Source organism: Argiope bruennichi, chromosome 9 (genome assembly GCF_947563725.1).
Source record: "Argiope bruennichi chromosome 9, qqArgBrue1.1, whole genome shotgun sequence".
Taxonomy (NCBI): Eukaryota; Metazoa; Arthropoda; class Arachnida; order Araneae; family Araneidae; genus Argiope; species Argiope bruennichi.
Window position 1 is genome coordinate 73326852 of NC_079159.1, and position 23083 is coordinate 73349934.

Genomic DNA, 23083 nt, shown 5'->3' on the forward strand with positions numbered 1-23083 from the left:
TTAAATGCACATAGTCAGAAACTATTTTCAATTGAATAATGTAAAAACAAGTTTCGTGTACAGACGATAATTTTTAAAAAATACTTGAACATCATTCTAAAAATAACATTTATTTTAAAGTAATGCTGTTTTTTTTAAAGACTGAATAATTCTAGCAATTAAATTCATATAATTTTCAGAGAAATGCTTCAAATTTGCATTAAGAGAGGAAAACTGTTAATATTTGTTAATATGAATATGTTAGTCAAAATAAAATTACGACAGTAATAAGTTTTACATTCTAAATTTACTTTGAATTTATATTGAAAAACATAATATTACTTTATAGTAACAGTAAGAACGCTAATATGTAACAATAATTAAAATCATAGCTTCAAAATTAAATGTTTAAAGTGAGTTTTATATTATGAATTAAGTAAAACTGTATGATTTATTTCAAATGTTTTATTACGCCTTGAATAAAAATATTGTAATAAACTGAAAAATCTTTTTTTTTATCTAAACTTTCATCAAATGAAATATAATAAATACTCTTCTACTAATTTCTAAGTTCTTTAAGGTGGTTAAAATCACAACAACTTACAAAATGAACATTTTTTTATAAACGTATACTTTAATTTATTTCATATATGTGGCTTCTATTTTAATAATTGCAGTTATGTTTTTTAATCATTTAATTCATTTTAACGTAGAAAGAGTTTTATAATTGGGCGAGCTTACAGAAAATATTAGAATGACAAATACCAAAAGTAATCTTAATAGAATAAATAAATAAAGTAAAATGACAAAAAAGATTAAAAAAATGCAATGCACGAATTTATAAAAATAGAATGTTCGATATATTTTTGTTGAATAAATGATCGAACTTAAGAAAAGATATATCTATTTACTGTTGGATTAGAATAGAAACATATTTTATTATCGAATAAGAAAGAAGCATATTTTTTGTTTTAAAACAATGGTATTTTGAGTTATTTTTTAAAAATTCTTGTATGAGACGAATATGATAAAAAAATGATAATTTTACTCTTATTTTTTAAATATCTTATTATTATGAAGGAATTTATTGTGATTTTTGATATATGTATATAAAATATTATCATATATTTAGAAAAAAAGTTTTGCCAAAAAAATAGTACTTTCACTGTTTTAAATTTTTTGATACTATTACTTTTTTTAATAGAAAATTTTATATGTGATTTTTACCTACTTCAAAACGCTCACCAAATTCATAAAATTCTAGAGATTTTTAAACTATAATCTTGCACAAATCTACACCACTATTACTAATCGTGCTTTCTAGGTACAGAGAAGGTATGTGAAAAGAATTTGAGTTGCCAGTTTCGTCTTAAGAAACTTTGTGTCATGCTCAAGAATATATTAATTTTAAGTAATAGCTTTTCTTTTAACCTATTTTTTTAAATCTTCCGTAAAAATCTATTATTAAAACCTTCCGATATTTTTTAAAGCGTATCCATAACTTATGTATGGTAGTATACTATAGATTTATAGCATAAATATGAGCGCAAAATTCTTTTTTTATTAACTTTTATTTATTTTTAAAGATAATAAAGATTTAAAAAATAAGTAGCTTTTGTGTCTACTAAAAATGTATATATCTACTAAAAATGCATTCGCTGTCTTACGATTTTTTACCTTAGCAATTTCTTGAATTGTTTTTAAAATACAACAAATATTTTATTTATTTAAAAATACAGGCTATAATTAGATGAATGTGACCCGTCCAAAGTATTGAAAATTTCCAGTTCTTGGAATAATTTGCAAAAATTTAAATAGTATTCATGTAAAAAGAAATTATCAATGTAATTAAATTTAACAAACGGACTCTTGTCTCTGAAAGTTCTGGGAAGCGCAGTAAAATAAATGCAGTTAATGGAATCAACACAGAAATTTTTACTCTTCTAAAGTTCATAATAAGTATTAAATGAAAAAATCAATAATTTTAATATAATTTTGGTTTCAAAACCAGTTTTAACCAAATAAAATGATCAAATTTCTGAAAAAAATCTATCTTTTTTTAAAGCAATTTGCACTTTAAAAGAATGTTTTTGGACCCATTGCATATGTTTCCTGTTAAAATATTTTTTAAAATTGTAAAGAGCGTTCGATCCAGTATTTCTTCAACTAATTAATTTAAAAATCATATCCACTTTTAAAATTTTCTTGAAATTTTGCGTATTTGTCAACTTTGTGTATTTTTCTTGTAATAACAACATGAAAATGCTCATTTAGTATTAATTCCATTTATCAAAGATGACATGTAATCTCATTGCTCATACGGATCAAAAGTAACAAAAGCAATTTTATGCGTGATGTTTTCTTATTTAAAAAATATTAAGCATAAAATTGTGTTAAAATCATTTTGCCTTTGCATTTTTTTAGGAAATGGAGGAATGAATAGTAGAGGGAAGTGTAAATGGAAAGATATCCTTTATAATGAATACCATTTAAACTTGATATATTGATAATAACAAAAAAAAAGTGTTAAAACATTAAAAGAGTTAAAATTATTAGATTTAAACATTAAGAAAACACGAAAAAATGGGAATATAAAAAACAGAGTAACGGTATATGCAATTAATATGAATGCTTGTTATAATAAACTGTACGTTATAACATGTATTAATATTAATTTTATGCCGTTCGAGTAATTGTTAAAATCATGGAAAAATAACTTGGATCCTCTATTTCTAAAGCTTGCTCGTTATTTAGTTCTTTAGTCAATAGACAAATAAATTTCTATAGCTTGCTTGAATCTTTACGGGTCATTTTATGTAATGAGTTAAAAAATTAACCACTAAAACATTTTGATTTATATAAAACCTTTTTATTAAAAATCAGGATATATCGTACAGAAATAACATAAAAATTAATATTTGTTCCTCAGTTCATGCATTAAAATATTCTTTCAAATCTTATCCAACCATCAAAAAACCTGAATAAAAATTTGGCTTCCTATAGCGATTGGTCATGTTTCTTTCATTTCTACTAGAATCATTCACATTTTTTATTTACGCATGATTTTTTTTAAAAAATTGATGAAAATTGGCTTAAAAATGTAGCAATGCTTTAAATTGATGATTAGACATTGTGAAAAGAATTTCCTGCGAAATTTAGAAACATTAAAATATGTTAAAATCGAAACGGATCTCCCTAAAAGTTCGTATTTATAACAGAATTTTAAAGAAAGAAAGTAGCAAAGATATTCAAAATGTTCAAAATTTAAATTATTGTTCAAGAGATTCGTTATACATTTTAATCTGTATGTCTGGATAATTTATTTTATCTTTTACACAAAAACTTTCAATTCTTTAAACCTCATAAATTTTGCTTGGGGTCCTCATCATTTTTTAAGAAAATGCTTTGAATAGTACATATAATAAAGGCAAGCAGTGTGATAGTTACATCTAAGACAATAACAGCATCTAACATATAAGTCTGTAAGCACAAATCTTTTATATAAGCACAAGATAATAAGAAAATGTACATAAAAAGAATATGATGAATTTACGTCATTAGAAGTCTTCATAATTTTGCTACGAAATATGATTTCTTCTTCATTATCGATATGTCTAGTCTAAGATATCGAAAAAAAAAAAATAGATGCAAAAATTAAGGGATTTGAAACATTTTCTTCATCGAAACAGGAATTTAAAAAAAAATTCATTACAAATGGAATTTTAAAAAGGGAAGAAAAATATTCTATTACAAGTTTAAATTTGAGCCAAATGCAAGCTTTCTTATTTAAAATGTTGAATCAATTTTATTTTTTAAATCTCACAGGTATTTAGCATTCTTTAGTGAGTATTTTATTATTTTATAATAAGTGTAAATGTTGTATCAAACCCATATCTCCTTTTGGTAGAAGTCATCTATCTTATTGTTGATAAAAAAAAATGTCTTCACCATTGTGATAAACTTTATACTAGTCTTTATATGCCCATATTTCGGATAGATACATATTTTACACACGTATATGCGCATATATTTCGGATAGACAAAGATAAAATTGAACCGAAGCAACGTTATAAAGAAACCATGCATGGCAAGTAAGAAATTGGTAGGATCCAATTCTTTCATGATTTCATTTATTTGTTAGAATCTAGTTTATCTATCTACGTCAATATATCTCTCGAAATATTTTTGAATATTCGCAACTCAAGAAGTCAAAATGTATCCGCAAAAATGAAGATTTAAAATTTGTCTTGCTTGAAATAGGAAGATGTAAGAAATAAGACTGCGCCTTTTTGCAGAGCACGTAACAGTGCTCAGGAAATAAATTAAAAATAATTCTTTTTCGAATATATTTTTTTTTATTCTTCAATCCAAATTGAATCATTCTGAAGCATTGTTCTTACGTCGATACGTACAGTTTTTGGAAATTTTCTGAATAAAAAAATACTTCCGATAGTAAAGATTCTATTTCATGTCGGAAAATGAAGTGTATCCAACTTGAAATCTCATTATGAGTGCTCATATTTGTCATATCAAAATATTTATCCATTTGGAAGTTTTAATCTAACCCTAAGATTTCAAACTTTCGTTTATTTAATTAACATTCTGCAAGCCTTTCTTCATCTTTTCCTTTAGAGTGATTATTCTTGATTTATATGTATGTATGTATTTGTGTTCAATGTTTATTAACTTCTGAAAGAAATAGAAATAACAGTAGTAAAGTATATTTTTTGTTGCAATTTTGGAGTATTTCATATCTATTCGCATATTTTCTAAAAAAAATTTCTCAGTAAAACGTTTTTCAAATTGCGGAAATACTATTGCATATTGAAAAAAAGATCTCTAGGGATTATCCATTGATTAATTATTTTGGAACAAAATATTGAATTACATTTTAAGCATTAAAATTACATAAAGCATTATGAATGCAGCAACATTATAAATTTATTTTTTAATTTCAACTCAGATTTCAAATTATCGTTTTTTCCATGAACTCTTGGAGCTTGTCTTATCTTTTACAGTGATCCTTCCTGTAATACATCCAGGGTAAATATTTGCTACAAATCCATATCACTTTCTGGAAGGAGTCGTAGATCGCATAGCGAAAAGGAATAAAAAGAAGAAAAAAAATCTACTCCATTGTGAGCATCTGATATTAGTCTCTATGTGCACGAATCCTGGATAGACACGCAAAGATAAAAAGGAACCGAAGCAACATTAATAAAGAAGACACACAGAAGGAAAAAAATATAAAAAAAAGATAAAGAGGAACTGGTATCATCCGGAGCTTTCGCGACTGACAACAGGCGGCCATTTCTCAATCTACCTCTGTTCCTTTCGAATGTCGGAAGCATAACAGACAACCTATCCAGCAGATTGATTGACAATCAGGGAAAGGCTCAGAAATAGAGAAAAAGAAATTGCTAGACAGCACAAGATGGAGGGTAGAGCAGATTGTGGAAGGGGGGTGGACTCAAAATCGTGACTCCTGCAGAAGACATATAACGTAGGTGGGGTTGGTCCGACACTTCATCAACAACCGGGCATCTCCCTTAACCGTCGGACCGAAGGTTACAAAAGTGAACAACAAGAAACAAAACTCGCACACACACACATAAAAAAATAAATTGCTCCTGCCTCCAAAAGACAGAAAGAAAGAAAAGAGACAGGGGGAAAAAATATTAGAAATATAATAAAGAGGGCAGTTCCTTTTCGGTTTTTACATGATCAAAACACACTTTGGGTTTTGGAAGGCATTGGGTGCTGTTGGTGCTCCTACTTTAGCATGCATAGTTCTGTTCCGATCACGTCCTGATGAGGTGTGAGATGTGACAGAGTAATGTAATTTATTTTTATGTGTTTCTGCTGTCAGTGGGATTTTACAGGCTTCAGATAGCGAGCTGGAATACAACTTACTACGTACATGTGCTGGCTTTGGAAAGCAAGTGCCAATAGTGTTAAAGTTTTTCGCGGTTTTATGTGTGCCCCAATCACACTTCTCAGATTATTTTTCATTTAATTTTTCATTAGTGTGCGTGCCATGGCAGAAAGTTATAGGATCTCAATAATAACTAGTAGAGTAAATTTGGAATACATGCATCATTTAGAAGTGGCAAAGGAATAATTGCCGTTCGCTTCAAATCTAAGTAAGTATTCGGCATACGACACTTATTTATTTATCTTTTACGGCATTGTACAAGTATCATGTATTTGAGACAAAAATATTCTGATATGTAAGCATAGATTGAAACATGTTGAAAAGTTTCAGATTTTCACAGTAAAGACTTCCGCATTTACGAGGAGTATTAATGATGGGAAAAGCAAAAATTCAGAATTCCATATTTCCTTGAAGTCACGTGATAAATTGAGGCTGATATGAGATAAAGCAGCCTTGTCATCTCATCAAATGAAAGATTTTAGTGCAAATTTGAGGAATCCAACTTCTTTTATCTTCATAGCAAATTTTCTTACATTTTTTAAGAATAAAAATAATAAATATGTGAAATAAATAAAAAAAAATATCTCGATTTTTTTTAGCAAAAACTATTTTGATGAATCCAAAACTATTATTAAGAAAAGATTATTCAACGGATTGCCACAGAATAAGAATAGAAAGATATAAATATAAAAAATGCTTTTTTTTGTTAATTTCATTTTTAAAACATATTTAAATAATTTTAATTATAAATTAAATTTATTAGAGCAATTTTTTTTAAAAAAATCTGTTATTATATAATTAATATCTGCAAAAGATAACTGATCTTGATATTATTTTCTGGCAAGAGCAGTTTTTTAAAATAAAAATTATTGCTATGGTAATATTAAAACAGCAGACGATTTTCTAAGGAAATCAGTTTAGAATAAGAGAGAAAAATGTAAAAGTTATTTGTGCTATTTTTTTTTGTACTATTTCCATTTTGAAGTATCTATAAATGGTTCACTTTATGAACTAAATTCACAATGCATTAAAATTTTAATCATTGTATGGTATATAATCAAGAGTTTGTAGCGAAATATAATAAAGAACCAACTATCTCAATGCAGAATGAATTATTTAGTATTACTTCATGAAAATTTAGATACCCAAAAAAAACAGCAGTAACGGACCATTTTATTTAGACTAAAAGTAAGTTTCAAAAAATTTATTTTTTACAATAGTAAAAATGTATCCTAAAATATCATCACGCTTTCGTTTCCTTTAAAGACTGATAGTGAATTCTGTGAACTTTTTATATTTTCTTTCTCTTTATCATTCCGACTGTTCAAATGTTTTCAAATTTCTTTCTTTTATCTATCATCTTTCTATATTTAAATTTCCGAATATAATGAAATTTTAAAAAAATTCTAATAAAGTTTCTGTACATTATTTATTATGGTTAACTAATTTACATAGCAGTTAATTATTTTTAATACAATGTTATTTCCTTTTATTTTGTAATTAAATATTATTATTTATGACTTTAAAATAACAAATAATTGTTGATAATATTCATTATAAATTACTGAATTTTTTATTTTATATTTTTTTGGCATGCATTTACTATGGATTCAGAATTTCCGTAATTTTTAAGTAGTTTAAAAAACTTGTTGGAATATTTTCTCATAATGCTATTTATTGCCATTCTAGTTTTTAAACATTAAAAATTGTTCTTGTATTTACTAATTACATTATGTTAAAATACTCCATTATAATTAGCACTGAAACTCAGTGAAAATTATAGAAAATAGATTGCTAAAAAACAATCAGTATCGTTAATAAATAAGGTTTGTAAAACAGTGTATGTTTCAGTTTTCAAAAAAATTTTAAAATAAATGTTATCATGGAATGATCAGAAGAACAATATTGTGTAATATTGTATAACATTTGATAGAATTTGTTTCTTGCAACTGCATCAAATTAAATTGCTATCCTGTTTGTTTCATAAACTGGTAAATTAGGATATGAAACATTCAGAACAAAGAAATATGTTATCAATTATTGGAATTTATAAATCTTAATCTTTTAAGGCATCAAAATTATATTTCAGTAAAGAATAAACCTTATTGTTATGCCATTTAAATTTAAACCAATAAAAAACCCCTTTTAAATTCAGAAATTAATACCATGCAAATGAACGAAAAAAATTATTATTACTTTCATCGAAGTACTGTTGTTTAGATATTGAATCTAAAGATTACAAAACATGATTTTTTAAAATAAAAATATTCAGAATTTTCGCAAGAAATTTATTTTTTTCGTTCTATGAAATCTCCAATTTTCAACCATGAATTTATTTTAGATTAAAGAAGACTTATTATATTATATTATACTAGAATTATAAACTATTAGTTAAAAAATACCAAAAAATTATACACACTTATTTCTTAAATTATAGATTTAATTAAGGAACTTATTTCTTTTTCAATAAAAGAAGTTATTTCTTCTTATTTAAGGAATAAATGAATTTAACTTCTGATTGATTTATTCGTGTTACAAACCTATTACAAATTCATGTCCTCATTCATTTGAAACATTACAAATTTATTAAAAGACAGGAATTTGTAACGTTTAATACCTTTTTTTAATTCCTTGTTAAATTTTTAAAAAAATACATCTGAAAAACATTAAAAGATGAAACTTTATTCTTTCATCTTTAATCCACGATAATAAATTTTTATAATTATATTTAAAAGTGAAATTGATGCAAAATCAAATAAATAAATTTAAAAAAAAAATAGAGATTTTTTTAAAAAAGATTTTTTTAGAAGATGTCGAAAACGACCTAATTAATAAACGAAAACTTGTAAATTAAAAAAAAAAAGTCGATTGCATTATTCTGCGGAAAAATTATTGTCTTGTTCCGCGAAAAAGTTACAGATGATTCGCTGCACATTTCGCTCAAACTTTAAAACGTTTTCTTATTCGTGACTCTCATTCTGATTGAGAAAAAAACTGTTGTCAACTTCTAATTTATTTTCATCTGATAATTTTTGTTGATCCCCAAACAGGAAAAAAAAAAAAAAAATTAAAAACTCATTGATTATCCATATTTCATTTCAAAAGATTACGAGCAGTACTTTTGAATAAAGTGTTTTAGTCAAACATTTTTTTTAAAATTAAGTTACCAGATTCTGAAGTATTTTTCTGAGCAACCTGAATCGCTCTTTATAATTTAAATAGTCCTCTAATCTAATAAAAACCCATTCATGTTGTAAAATTTCTTAACCGCAATAATTTTTTAAAAAAAAAAATTTCAATGCCTTTTTTTTTTCGCTAAATAGCATATATTTAAGTAACTCAAATATATTTATATTAAAGATTTTTAAAATATAAAAGAGTGACGATGCAATATTCTTTTGCAAAATATCAATTAGTAAATATATAATGAAATGTATATAAAAGGTAGTTGATGAGATACTGAAAATTTAGATTTCTTAATTAATATTTTTTTTTTCATTTTGCGTTCTAAACATATAATAGGATACAAGACAAAGTATATGGATATCAGAATTAACTTATCAAAATTAATTACCTTTGTAATATATCTTTTATTTTCAATTTTCTTCGTTATTTAGATCAAAAATTGTCTTTCGCTTTATTTTAAACATAATGTAATAGAATAGTTTCTAAAATAATATAGGTTTAGTTTAAAAGTGAGAAGTGCAAGGTAATTTTCAATGATATTTTTTTAATACTTTATGCAATTTTAAATTGATGAATATAAATAATGGTATTTTTTATTATAATAAAATTTAGCTTGCAGAAAGTGTTTTTAAAATAAAATTACAGTAGAATTCGTAGTGAAGTAATTTCACTGGTTTGAAATGATACGTATTTTATATATAAGGAATAAATAAATCTTATTTTTTAATGCAGTGAAATGATTGAAAAATATATAAAAATTATGAATGGTAATAATTTTTATTACTTTAAATGCTTTTATTGTTCCAAAATTAAGCTAAACAAATAATAATAATGATTAAATTTATATATGATTTAAGTTGAATTTTATCCAGAAAAATATTTCTATTCAATAGTTTAATTTTATTTGCTAAACACATTATACGTTAGAGCAATAATTTGTATGAACCTAACATGAGGACATATTATTTAGTTATGTGAAAATGTAATTTAATATTCGAAAAATATTCTGTTAAAGACCATGCTAAAATAAGCAAAAAAGAATGAATAATTTACGCAAATAGAAAAATATATTCATACATTCTTTATAGTCTTTGTAAAAATATTTCTCTATTTTACTTATTGCGAAACTTTTTCACTTAAATTGCTGGTCTGAAAATAATCATTAATTTTTCATTCCTTCTGCATTGCATTTCAATTTCCTTTTTTATATGTATTCCTATTAATATTTTTATATTATTAATGACAGAATTGATGTCGTGAAAACTAAAGAATCAATTACTGCTAAAATTTATAATTAAAAGAATAAATTATTTAAATCATTGTCAATCTAAATTGAAAAATACATACTTAATGCTAACAAATGCAAATAACTTTTTAATGAAAGATAAATGTATCATGTCATTGAATAGCAAAAATAAAAATACATTTTTAAGAGCTCCAAGGGGCACAGATATATTGAATTAATTAATATTCAGAAGCAAGTAAATACTATGGAAAGTGCATTTAAATCATTTACAATCAATTTAGAAACAAAGTGTCATATTTATAGTTTTTTTATGTAATTAATTAGAAGGATATTTGTAAATGAATGTAATGCGATTTTATCTTTATTGTTTAGCCATTAATAATTGATGATAGTCATTAATATTCGGATATCATTAAGAATTGGATAAAGAAATATTCGGAAATAGTTTTTATATAATCCTAGAATTAGTATAAAATATTCTTCAAATTTTTTCCTTAATCGAATACGAATGTTTTTGCATCCAATGTAAAGAAATGTAAAGTGCATTTTTCTTTGAATATTTTTGCATCCAATGAGGTATAAAAAAAAGAAAATACATCGCAAAATTAAACTTAAAGTATTTTATACCTTGCAGACAGTGTTTCCACTTCTGTTTTAGAATATAAAGATCGTTTAACCATTTTTCAAAACTGAATCAAATTGTATTTCAGACGTAGAAGAATTCATCCCAATATCATTAAATTTGCTTTTAAATTTAAATTTAATATATTAAGTGGCGGATGCATTAAAAAAACTGATCGTTTCTCTGTATCAAAAATCATTTTTTTGAAATTTGTTAAATTTTTTAAAAAAATATTTTCATGGCTCATTTAAATTATTTCTTTTTTTAATGTTACATTAAAACAAATAATTTTATTGTATGAAATCACCAAAATTCTGTTTTTTCATTCTGAAATTACAAATAATTTCAAATGAAGTTTTAATAATTTCGCACAAACATATTATAAAAGTATTAAATATTTACAAATATTAAGTTTTATTTAGAAGGATCATCAGATCTTAAAAATATATTTAGCACTAGCTATCAAACGGATTGAAACTCTTCACCGAAAAATAAATTTATATTTAAATTAATTTATCCAAACTTTAAAATTATCTGAAGTTTAAAAATACCCTAAAGATATTTGTATACAGTTTGAGAAAAAAAATTAATATTTGTTTACTTCAAAAATCTCATATATAAATATCAATAATATCTGTAGAAGTACTGAAAGATATGTTCACTTTCAATTTTTTTCTTTATATTGCAAATTGTATTCTCATAAAAAGTTTTAACAGGGAATATTGATTTTGAAAATTGGAGTTATAGAGATTTAAATAATCAGGAAACAGAATATTTAAGTAGAAATTCCTGTACTGAAAAATTTATCGATTTAGTAGATGAAATCTAAGCTTATGCAGTTCATTTTAAGAACGATAATAAATGAAACTTTGAAATCATAACATTATTATTCTTAGTTGTGCTATTAATAACGCATTTTAAATGTTTAAGAGAAAATGTATTATATTTTTACATTTTGCCTTTTTAAATATATATATATATATTTTCAATTCTTTGTGTATATAATATTTTTCCATTCTTATTGTGCAAAGCACTTTTCTGTTCTTATAATATTATAATATTTTTCCGCTCGTATTATACATAATATTTTTTAGTTCTCATAGTAAGTATTATTTTACTATTCTTATAGAACAACGTAATTAAGAATAACTCAAATTTTAAGAAGTAATTTTAGAAGAAATTCTTAATTCAGTATTTTCAGTAATTACTGAAAATTCTCAGTACATTCTGTTTTAAAAATGAAGAGATAAATTTTTGCTTCGTTATAACACATATAGTTTGATCCAGCATTTTTGATTTTTGTCTTATAATTTCAAAGGATGATTTCCAAAATGTTAAACCAAATAGTTTTAACAAAAGAATAATTTAAGAATAATTTAAGTTTTGAAACATAAAATTCGTTCTCTGGTAAGTTCATTTTATTACATAACGTGATTATTTTGAGATTTACAGTAAATTTTTATGTGGTTATTTGTATATAGTATAAATACTGTAGAAATATAAGCTTAACAATTGATAGTGATAATTCTTCCGTTAAAATATTATTGATGAAAATATGAAATTTTTTATATTGATATATGGATAATAATCGATAGAAATATATGGAATTCTAAATTATGTTGATTTATTAACTAATATTTTTAACATTAGAAATATTTCATTTTTTAATAATGTAGATTTATTTATTGATTAGTATTTATGTATTTGCAACAGAATATCTTTATTCATGCAGGAATAATTATGTTTTGCCTTATCAATAAATTTATATATTTTTTATGTTTAACTACTACCGAATATGTTATAATCAGGTCACGAATTAACTCGCGTTTTCATTATTTTCGCCTTCATATTCTATTCATATTCATTCTTCATATTCATAGAAAATAGTCAAAAATATGAAATAACTTCTATCTCAAATTACACGACAACACAGTTTATAGGATCTTAAATTTAACCTTTTTCCTTTTCTTTTCCTTATATTTTACAATCTGTTAATATCTTATCAATCTGAATGTAGTGTTTTCAACGTAGTATAGCCTACTGAATATTTTTTATAAATGTCAAATTTATGTAAAAGGAAGTCAGTTACAAAAAATACGCATTTCAGCATGAAAATAATTCATTCGAAAGATTTAGCAAAGATAACGATTTCGCTGAGTGTAACGAAAGCTACATAAAAAGAAAGGAAAAAATTGCTTATTTTGGAAGAAATGAATTGTCATCACGTTTAAGTCTTATGAATATATAATATGTTCCAATAATTGCTTACTATCTTAATGAAAAATCAAATTAAATTTTCAAGAAAGAGGAAACATGCACAACTAATTTTCTAATTTTATAGCAAAGAATATTCTTGAATTTAAACAAACTTTCCGATATGTACTTTTTCCGGGAAAGAGCATCTACATGTCATAATAAATGCTTTGAGTGGGATTTAAATATAATATTATGTAATTCCAAATAATAAAAATATAAATAAGTCCTATAATTGAACATTTGAAAGCCATCTAGTCAAAAAAATAATAATATACTAATTTGAGTGCTTATTCTTCAGTATATAACATTGACAAGGACTGACAATTTTAAAACCAATCAAAATAAGAAATGAGCGTTTATGATCAAGGAAAATGATAAGGAAAGGGGGAAAAAACATCGTTATTTTTACTAATTGTAATGAATTATTAAACACGTGCAAAGGTGTAATTTTCGATATTTTTTAACATTTTTATTAATTTACTTCAAAAGTTTATACACTTTTAGATAATGTTAAATAAATAGCTAATGTATAATAAATAGCTCTTGAGTTAGCAAAATAGATATAATACTGGAATATAGCATATTATATATATATATATATATATATAAACATTCTAGCAATATTTGAAATATATAGAAAAAAATTGTCTTCAAGAATTTTATTTATCAAAATAGAGGAAAATAATCATGGAAGAATTAGTATTTAAAAATTCAAAGCATCAAAATGTCAAAGAACTCATTTTGAATGTTTCTTATTTTATATAAAAGAGATGGCAATAAATTTTTAATATAGAACTTTCTTGTTTCAAACCGAATTGATAGATCAATAAAAGAATGAATAATTTTTTTCAACTTATTATTAAAATACTTGATATAAAATTAGTGGCGTTTATCTTTGCCAAAAAATAAATTTTTATTCTCTAAATTTGCATATCTTTTAACATTCATCGAAAACGTTTAAACAGAATTAAATTGGTGTTCTTTTGTTAATTCTTTAGTAACAAAAGAAAATTATCAGAATTCTGCAAAAATCATCAAATTCTCACTGTAATTTAGTGAAAATAATGTATAAAGGTTAGAGTGCGGTAAATTTAACACATGCTAGCATAAAAATCCACATAAGAATTACTCACATAAGTATTAACAAATGCAGTTTTAATATTAAAATTTGATACATTTCTTCGAAGAAAAATATTATTAATTGAGGAAGAAAGGTGAAACTTTTTAAATTATTCTATGTTCAATTCTGTTTGTATAAAACAGGGCATCTTTACATGTAAATCGTGGACTAAAAAAAAATTCGAAAATTTTTGCCGTGCCTTCTTTTTCCGATTTTTCCAATGTCAATATATTTTCAACAAAAATTTTAAATATTTACGCTAAATATTTCAATATAAACGCTAAATATTTCAAAATTTAACAAATTTAGCTTTATTTATCGTTATGAAACATTATTTTCTTACATATTTTACATTTTTCTGGTATTTAAAAAAAATAGAAACTCAAAAGAAAAAAGTTTGATAGTAAAATGATGGACTAAACGATGAGAAATGAAAAATTGAACAGTTCTATTATACAAGATGCTTTTCTAAAGATTCGAAGATAAAATATTTATTTACTTGAAAAGAAAATATTATGCGTTAAAATGATAAATCAGTCATAAAATAATTATAGACTGTATTTTTCTGTTTAATATAATGCAAAATGTTCAAGCAATTGCAGCTAAATTAAAGAATTTTGATATTGCTAATACAAATTTGCATGGTATTTACAGCTTGGTACCAAACTCATAATGAACATTATTTTTACGGTCTTATGAAAAAAACCGGTGCTCTAAAAATTCTTAAAATTATCTTTTTCTCGTCTTCACGCATGAACTTTTATCATTTTTTTTGGTTGTTTATATAATTTTGGAGTCTCAAGCGATAAAATTTTAGAAACTATTTTTTAAGAGTCAGCTGAGTCATCTTTTATATGTATCAATTTGACTATCGAGCATTTTTTTCCATTTTAATTTGGGTAAATTTTAAAAACTTTATTTTTAATTTTAGCTTATACAACCTGCAATACTTTTATTAAATGTAAGTGGCAAAATCTTAGAAAAAAATGATTTTTCAATATCGCATTCTTTTGTTACTTTCATCGTTAAGTGAAAAAAATAGAATATGTAAGAAAAAGATGGAATTTTTTTATCAATATTTGGCATCAACCTTCAATTTTGGTATAAGGAATTTCATGCCAAATTTCATCTATTTAATGAATTTATTTATTGAATTCACTTACACCAAAAATAAACAAATATTATTTCAAAAATCCAAAAATATGTTTCTCAATATTAAAAGAGATACATTAAATTCTTTTTATGATCATTTTTATTTATATAATTTGTATAAGAGAGAAAAAAAAAACTATCTAAAATTTGATATGCAAATAAAACCACACAATGGAACGAAATCGCTTAACAAAAAGAAAAAAAAATCACATATATTGTCCAACTATGAAGGATGATTTCCTGTTTTACAACTGCTAAATTTTAACATGGTAAATATTATAAATTGAAATAAGCGTTAAACAAGACAGAAAAAAAATTGTCTGATACACGCATCCTGTCGTACAGAAAGCCGAAGTACAGATTGAAAAATCGTGTGAAACCTTTTTCTCAATTAAGAATTCAGCATCAGTTCATCAGTTAATTTATCATCTTTTAAAACACTGCTGATTTCTTATTATTTCTTCTCCATTTTGTCTTTAGTGCCAGGTGAATCAGGAAGAAGGTGGCTCCGAACACACGTTTTATCGCTGTACCCTATCTTCCATTATAAAGACATGTCGCCGGGCAGTTGTAATCCCTAATTGACAAGTTTTGATAAAAACGGCTTTGTTTCTAGAAGATCTTTAGGGCTGATTAAATGAACTTCACGATATATATCTTCTACACTAAGGAGGGGAACGAAGGAATCTGGAAAACAGAAAAAATAGATAAATAAGTGTGACCGGTCATCCCTCAACCTCAGTTGTAGTAGTTGGTCACTATCTCTAATCAAGATATACTGTCCTGTAGACAGTATTACTTAGCTATATAAACTACAGGCTATACGAAATAAGACAAAACCAAATTTTTTTCCCACTTATTTTGGCGACATTTCGAAGATAGCAACTAAGAATGTGATTCAGAATGTATTGTTCAAATAAATAAATAAAAAATTAAAAAAAAAAAACTGTTTTCAGAAAAGAATAGAATATTTTTTATTCCAAACTTTTTTAATTTTTTTTTTTGGTAAAAAGGAGTAAATACCTAATTGTAAAACTTAAATTGGCATTAATACAATTGCCAAAAAATTTGACGAAAAATTCTATTTTGATCCATTGAATTAAAAAGGAGAAAACTGTAAAAAAATAAAATTTCTTCTCATGAAAAGAATTAATAAAATTCGAATTTTCAATTCGAAACCTTATAGCATGATAAGATATTAGATTAAATATTCCATCCTCAATTTATTTTTAGTTTTCTTTTCATTGCATAATATTAATATTGTATAAACACATATGCTGAAAATTGTATTTCACATCTTCATAACGCGCTTGAGTATAAATACGGCAATTAGAGCAATCAAAAGCATTTTGAAATGTGCATAAGAATACTTTTTAAATCATTTGAAATTAGAGAAAATAATTATATGAGAAAAAAATTGGTATCATATTACCTTTTGATTCTTTAAACGGCTTAAAAACGGGTTTTAGTGTAATGAATTCGTTTTAGAAAGCAAAAACTTTATTTAATTTTTTAATTAAAACATTGAAAACTGCTATATTAATGAGCTCTAAAACTTGAGAAGTAACTATATGCCATATTTGTCAATTTAAAATTTCGCGATCTTTTTTAAAGAACGTTTTGAGCAATATTTTGACCATGGGTATCTCATGATACAATTTACAAATAGTATAGCAACTTATAAGCATAATAGTGTTAAAACTTTCATTAAAAGGGATTTGCCATCAGGAATTTTATATTTGTTATTGTGAATAAAAACTGTTAAAAATTTAAAACATATTCTAAAAATTTGTAGTTGTTTTTTAAAATACGAAATCTATATAATAATTTCCTAATCAAATGTTGAAATTTTAAATCTGCGAAAGTTTAAAAAATTATTGTAACATGAAATATACATAAAATAATATGTGATAGCTTCTTGATAAAAACTTTACGAATGTTGGAGACTCCACTTAAACTAAGTGATAAAAATATCTGTATGAAATTAGTACCTGTTGAAAATATATAAATAAATATTTAAATACTAAAAACTAAACTTTGAAATTGTTATTGAAAATAATTGTCCACAATTATTATAAAATTGAAATTGGAAACTACGAGCTTGTGAAAAAAAGCCATGTGCTTCCTTATGAGAAAAAAAAAATTAAAGAAAAAATCTTAAAATTATTTTTAAATGATCTAGGTGCACTCTATATCAGTTTAAAAAGAACTAGTCGTGACAAAAATCTAATAGATTATACTGAATTAAATAATCAGATATGCTATGAGAAATTTTATCATTGTTATTAAAAGATTAAGAATAACTAATAAAAATATTGTAAAGAGTAAAAAGATAAACATATTGCTTGAATTGACGTGATCCAATTTTAAGAGTTTTCAGTGAATAAACTGCTTTTTTTTTCGGCACATATTAATTGTTCTACAAATTTTGTATGCCGTGATTTTTGCAAATGAAGGATTGATTCTTTTATTGATATATATTTGATCGTTCAATGATTGTTTCTATATATAATAATTTTATGTACTTTCTTAGCCCTTATTTTTTGATTCATTCAAATTTTTTGCTCATTAATAAAAGGAAGGAAAAAGTAAAGATCAAATTATTGAAATGAAATAGCTTTTATTCTTGCAGATGAGCTTCGTCAAATTTCCCAATTTCTGACTGTTAGTAATTTATTGATTAATGGAGATTTTTATTTGGTAATTTTTTTTTCAAAATAAATGATTTAATTCTGAAAAAAAAGATATGCTACGTTGAAAACATTATTCACCTTTCATCCAATTTTTGGAAATTAAAATTAACTTAAAAATCTTGCACATTGATTTTTCATATCATCTAGCTTTTTATTACTCTAGAAAATTTTTAAATATATCATTCCTTTATTCATTATTTTGTTAATTTTAGATGTCAAAATTTTTTATGATATGAGAAATTATATAAAAATAATTTAAAATATCTCCCCTTGAATTTTTTATATATTTCCGAACTATCGAACATTGTTTGTTAGCTTTATGACATGAAAACAGATATATTTTAGAGAAATAATATATATATGTATGTATGTATTCCCATTGCCGAATTATGCGCACAACGGCAACGGCATACTAATGCATAACTTTGGAGTGCAGATTAGAAATCTTGTCTGAAACCTCTCGCTTTCTGAATTTTGTGTATATCATTATAAATGATAAACAAGTTTGAAATTTGTGTTCCTTTATATTTGTTAAAAAGCATGAAAGTTGTCTATTTGTTAACGATTTAATCAAAATTTGACAATTATTTACAATTAGAGAATGATCGCAGATGTATGTCAAACCAAAAGAAGTATTTTTCAAAAGTGAGATTTAACATGTTTAGTTCCAAGAAATTTTTGGGTAGAATTTTTCATCATCCTTTTTTTTTTTGTATTTTTTATATATATGAAAGTTCAAAAACTGCAAACCACATAACTGAAATTTTGATATACGTTTTTGGGATTAAAATGGAAGATCTATATCAAATTTTGGAAGAAATCAGTCAACTCATCTGGATTTTCTATAAATACAAGTAATCGAGGAAATATATTTTCCAAGATACAATATTAAATCACATTTACGCTCAGCCCGTTTGCAAAACTTTCTTTCTTTTCCTTCAGATATCCCAATAATTTCACGCAATTTACATTTTTTACAACTGAAATATCCCAAAGAATAAAAATCCCAGAAATTTTTAGCTGAATTAATTTTATCTGAACTCGCTTTTTACAACTGAAATATCCCAAAGAATGAAAATCACAGAATTTTTTAGCTGAATTAATTTTATCTGAACTGGCTTTTTACAACTGAAATATCCCAAAGAATAAAAATCCCAGAAATTTTTAGCTGAATTAATTTTATCTGAACTCGCTTTTTACAACTGAAATATCCCAAAGAATGAAAATCACAGAAATTTTTAGCCGAATTAATTTTAGCTGAACTGGCTTTTTACAACTGAAATATTACAATACAAACAGACACATCAATTGGAAAAGTTTATCTTTCGAGATGAGTGAAGTCAAAAAGTCTATATTTTTCGAAATTTTATTGAATTCTTTGATATTTATAATAATTTCAGTTTATATATTTCTTGTATACAAGAAAATACAAAGCATAAATTATGCATGCGATTCATTAAAGGAAGTAAATCTTGCTTCCTATCGTCAGCTTATTTATTACAGATAATCAGCATTTTAACATTACATTAAATTCATAAAGGTTGGATCATATCTCATAAATTTTGTAGATAAAATATGTATTAATGCAGATCATAGTAATTTTTAATACATAGAGATGCTTCCAGAATTATACTACGTATAAATATCGAAATTCACAGGTAAATGCATTTTATGTATGCAATATTTGTATCGTTAAAATGGAAATTTCTTTTAGTAAGCAAAACATATTTTGCACAATCTATTTTTACTAATATTAACAGATTTTCTTAGTAAATCAATTTTCATATTTTTCATATCAAATATTTTTAAATAACGAGGTCAATGCTAATTTTCAGAAGTATAGGAAATCAATAAATGCAAACAATATTCAAGCCCATAATTCTCATATGTATAATTTCGAATTATATTAGTTGTTCTATGACATAGTAAACTAAAATAAATCACTTTGCTGCTGCCATGAAAATTTCTTTTATGAATTTTGGAAAAAAACCCTTTATTTTATGCCTCAGCTTTTGCTTTAAAAATAGTTCTAAAAGAATAACAGACAGATAAAAATATCATTTGACCTAAATTTTGTTCAGATTATATTCGATAAAATATATTGAGAATAGAAACCATGGTTACAAATAAACACGATAAAAAAGGTACAAAATTGAATATTATGGAGGCATGTCTATGTAGATTTTAATGATTCCGGAAAATCATTTGATTCATAATCAAGGGAAAAGGCAAATGTTCTAAAATCAATTTATATGTTGTTATATATACAACATATATATAAAACATTTGAATACATACACTTTTTGGATACATAAGTTAAGTTTATTATACAGTGAAATAGACTGTGATCTTATATAAGATTTAATAGAAGAAATTAATTAAGATCTTATATAAGAAATTAATTGATTTAAAAACAAGTGCAAGAAAATGTTATTAAAAAGAGGAGTTGGACTATTTCCATTTATATCCAGCAAACTATAAAAGCATTCCAAGCAAATAAATCCATTTTATTCAAACATTAAAATCTTATTATAAACTAACACGATTTTAAAAAAATCTGAGATGTCTCCTGTTGCTTACATTTCACTTTTTTTGCATTATATTGTTCTAGAACATCTTATGAGCTACTTAAATCCTCAAGAACGATAAAATACCAAGAGTTTGTTTTCTTTTTTTAAAGTATCTCGCTGAACAAACGCTTGCATCAATCATTCACTGATCCAACATTTTGATAATAACTTCATTATTTGCATCATTATCGGCCATACTATAGAAGTTCTTTAAAATGATAATATTTAGATTTATAAATAACAATATGCAGTATCTAAAAATATTTTACTTAGTCAGTCGTTTAAATTAGATTTACATGCAGAATTAGAAATGTGTTATAGCCAAAAAATTCTTGATGAATCTAAAGAAATCTTAGAGAATATCATTAAATTTTCAAATGCTTTTCTATATTCAAAATCAGCAGAAATTTTTTGAATTTATTGTTTGAAAATTCTCAATCAATTTTATAAAAGGTAAATCGATATTGCGTCAGATTCGAATTGACTGTTTGCGATGCGCGAATGCCATTTTATATGCATATTTATTTTAGTTTTTTGTTTTATCATTGGCAAGATAATGTACTTACTTAATGCCAACGAATATAAGTTTAATAAAAAATACTTCATAAAACTTGAAGTAACTTAATACTTGAACATATTTAAATAAAACATGTATTTGAAATTAAAAACAAAAATACAGATTTTTAGAGCGTGTACATTAAATATAAGATAAATTAAACCAACTAATATCCATTAACAAATTAATTAAATAAAGGAAACCTTTAATGAATTTCCATATGGCTGGTTACAAAATATTTGTAATCCTGTGTGTTTTGGAATTAAAGTTTTGCATGAAATTGTTAAACTGGAATCTTCCTTTTCAAGCTGAGAATGAATATATACTTCATCATTACAGGTTTATCTGAGATTAAATATACTTTACTTTTCCTTAAATATCTTCAAAGTATAATACGATTCATATATTTTAAACCATCCCATCAAAATAGTTTTCTATTTCAACTATGATTATATAAATAAACAGAAAGTTTCTTCACATAAAAAAAAAGTACAATTTATTTTACTATATAAAGTATGGTGAAAAAAAAAAAAGCAAGAATCTCGATTATTTTTCATCGTTTTCTGTTTATTTTAAAAAGAAATAATAAAAACAAATGGTAAAATATATCGTTTGTATAGAGCCAAATGTGAAATAAAAAAATTGAGTCATTATATTCTTAATTTTAAGATATCAATTTGTAATAAAAACAATTGTGTTTATCAACATATGTACAACATTATATTGACAATATATAGTTTTGTGTGATTTTTCTTATCATATAAATGATATTTTAAACAATTAGGATGCATTACCTAACTTTTATCCCATTTTTTTGAGGAGATGACTTTTAACTGCAAACTTACAATATAAAAGCATTAACAAATGCTGTTATTAATCTAATCTAGTTAATAGGTTATTTTTGTCTAAAATTTTGTTTATAATGTATCATTGTTTAAACGAAGACTTTATGTGAATAGCAATATCATAAACTTCAGATTTTGAATTATTGTGTATTTATAAACCGACATTAAATAGAACATTGAAAATTGATAAAATTAAATGTTATTAAAACTATAAAGGAAAAATGACCCTAAAAGAAAATCGAATTTTGAGTTAGAAAGATCGAAATAATATAACGTTGTTTTAAAAAGATTGCTCATTTTTTCCTTCGGCGCTTTTATGATACTATTTCGTTGTTTTTAAATCCAATTTAGAAATTCATAAAATTATATCAAAATGATACAAATTAAGAAATAATTCCATTAAAGTTGAAGGAAGAATAAGTAGCCATTTTTGAAAATTATACATTGGTATGCTAATGTTTAGCTTAAACTGCATACTATTTGTAAATTGAAATTTGTATCTTACAAAAAAGGTTCCAAATGCTCTATAAAGAAAATTTCAGACTTAAAATTTCAAAATAGATAGTAGACGCTCATCAAGAAAGATGTTTTCATAATTCCTAAAATGATTTAAATTTCAAAATCAATCCAAATTTCCATGTTTATCTTTATAACTTCGGATCATTTTATTGGACGAAAGTAAACTTTTCCACCGTTTTAAGTTTCAAAAAAAAGTTTAGTGATATAAATTTTATTTCCGTACTTTTTTTTGAATAATTTAAATAAATTTTAAAAAATATTTTAAATATATTTTACAACCGTACTTTTAATTGTTTTAGTTACTGGAATTATACGCGCAATAATACCAAGCATATTTTTTGCTGTTTATATAATTTAGAGTAAATTTTTTAAATTAATATAACGATAGAAGATGCTAACACTTT

General features: G+C 24.3%; 1 long non-coding RNA gene across 2 annotated transcripts in view; it reads left to right on the forward strand.

Annotated features, from left to right (window-relative positions):
- Window positions 1-5366: 5366 nt before the first annotated feature.
- LOC129983556 (uncharacterized) overlaps window positions 5367-23083 on the forward strand; it is a 124443-nt gene continuing 106726 nt past the window's right edge. Inside the window, exon 1 of one of the 2 annotated variants that reach the window (XR_008785419.1) lies at window positions 5367-6122. This is a non-coding gene — a long non-coding RNA (uncharacterized LOC129983556). The remainder of the gene's footprint in view (window positions 6123-23083) is intronic. The other variant, XR_008785418.1, reaches the window with a different exon arrangement.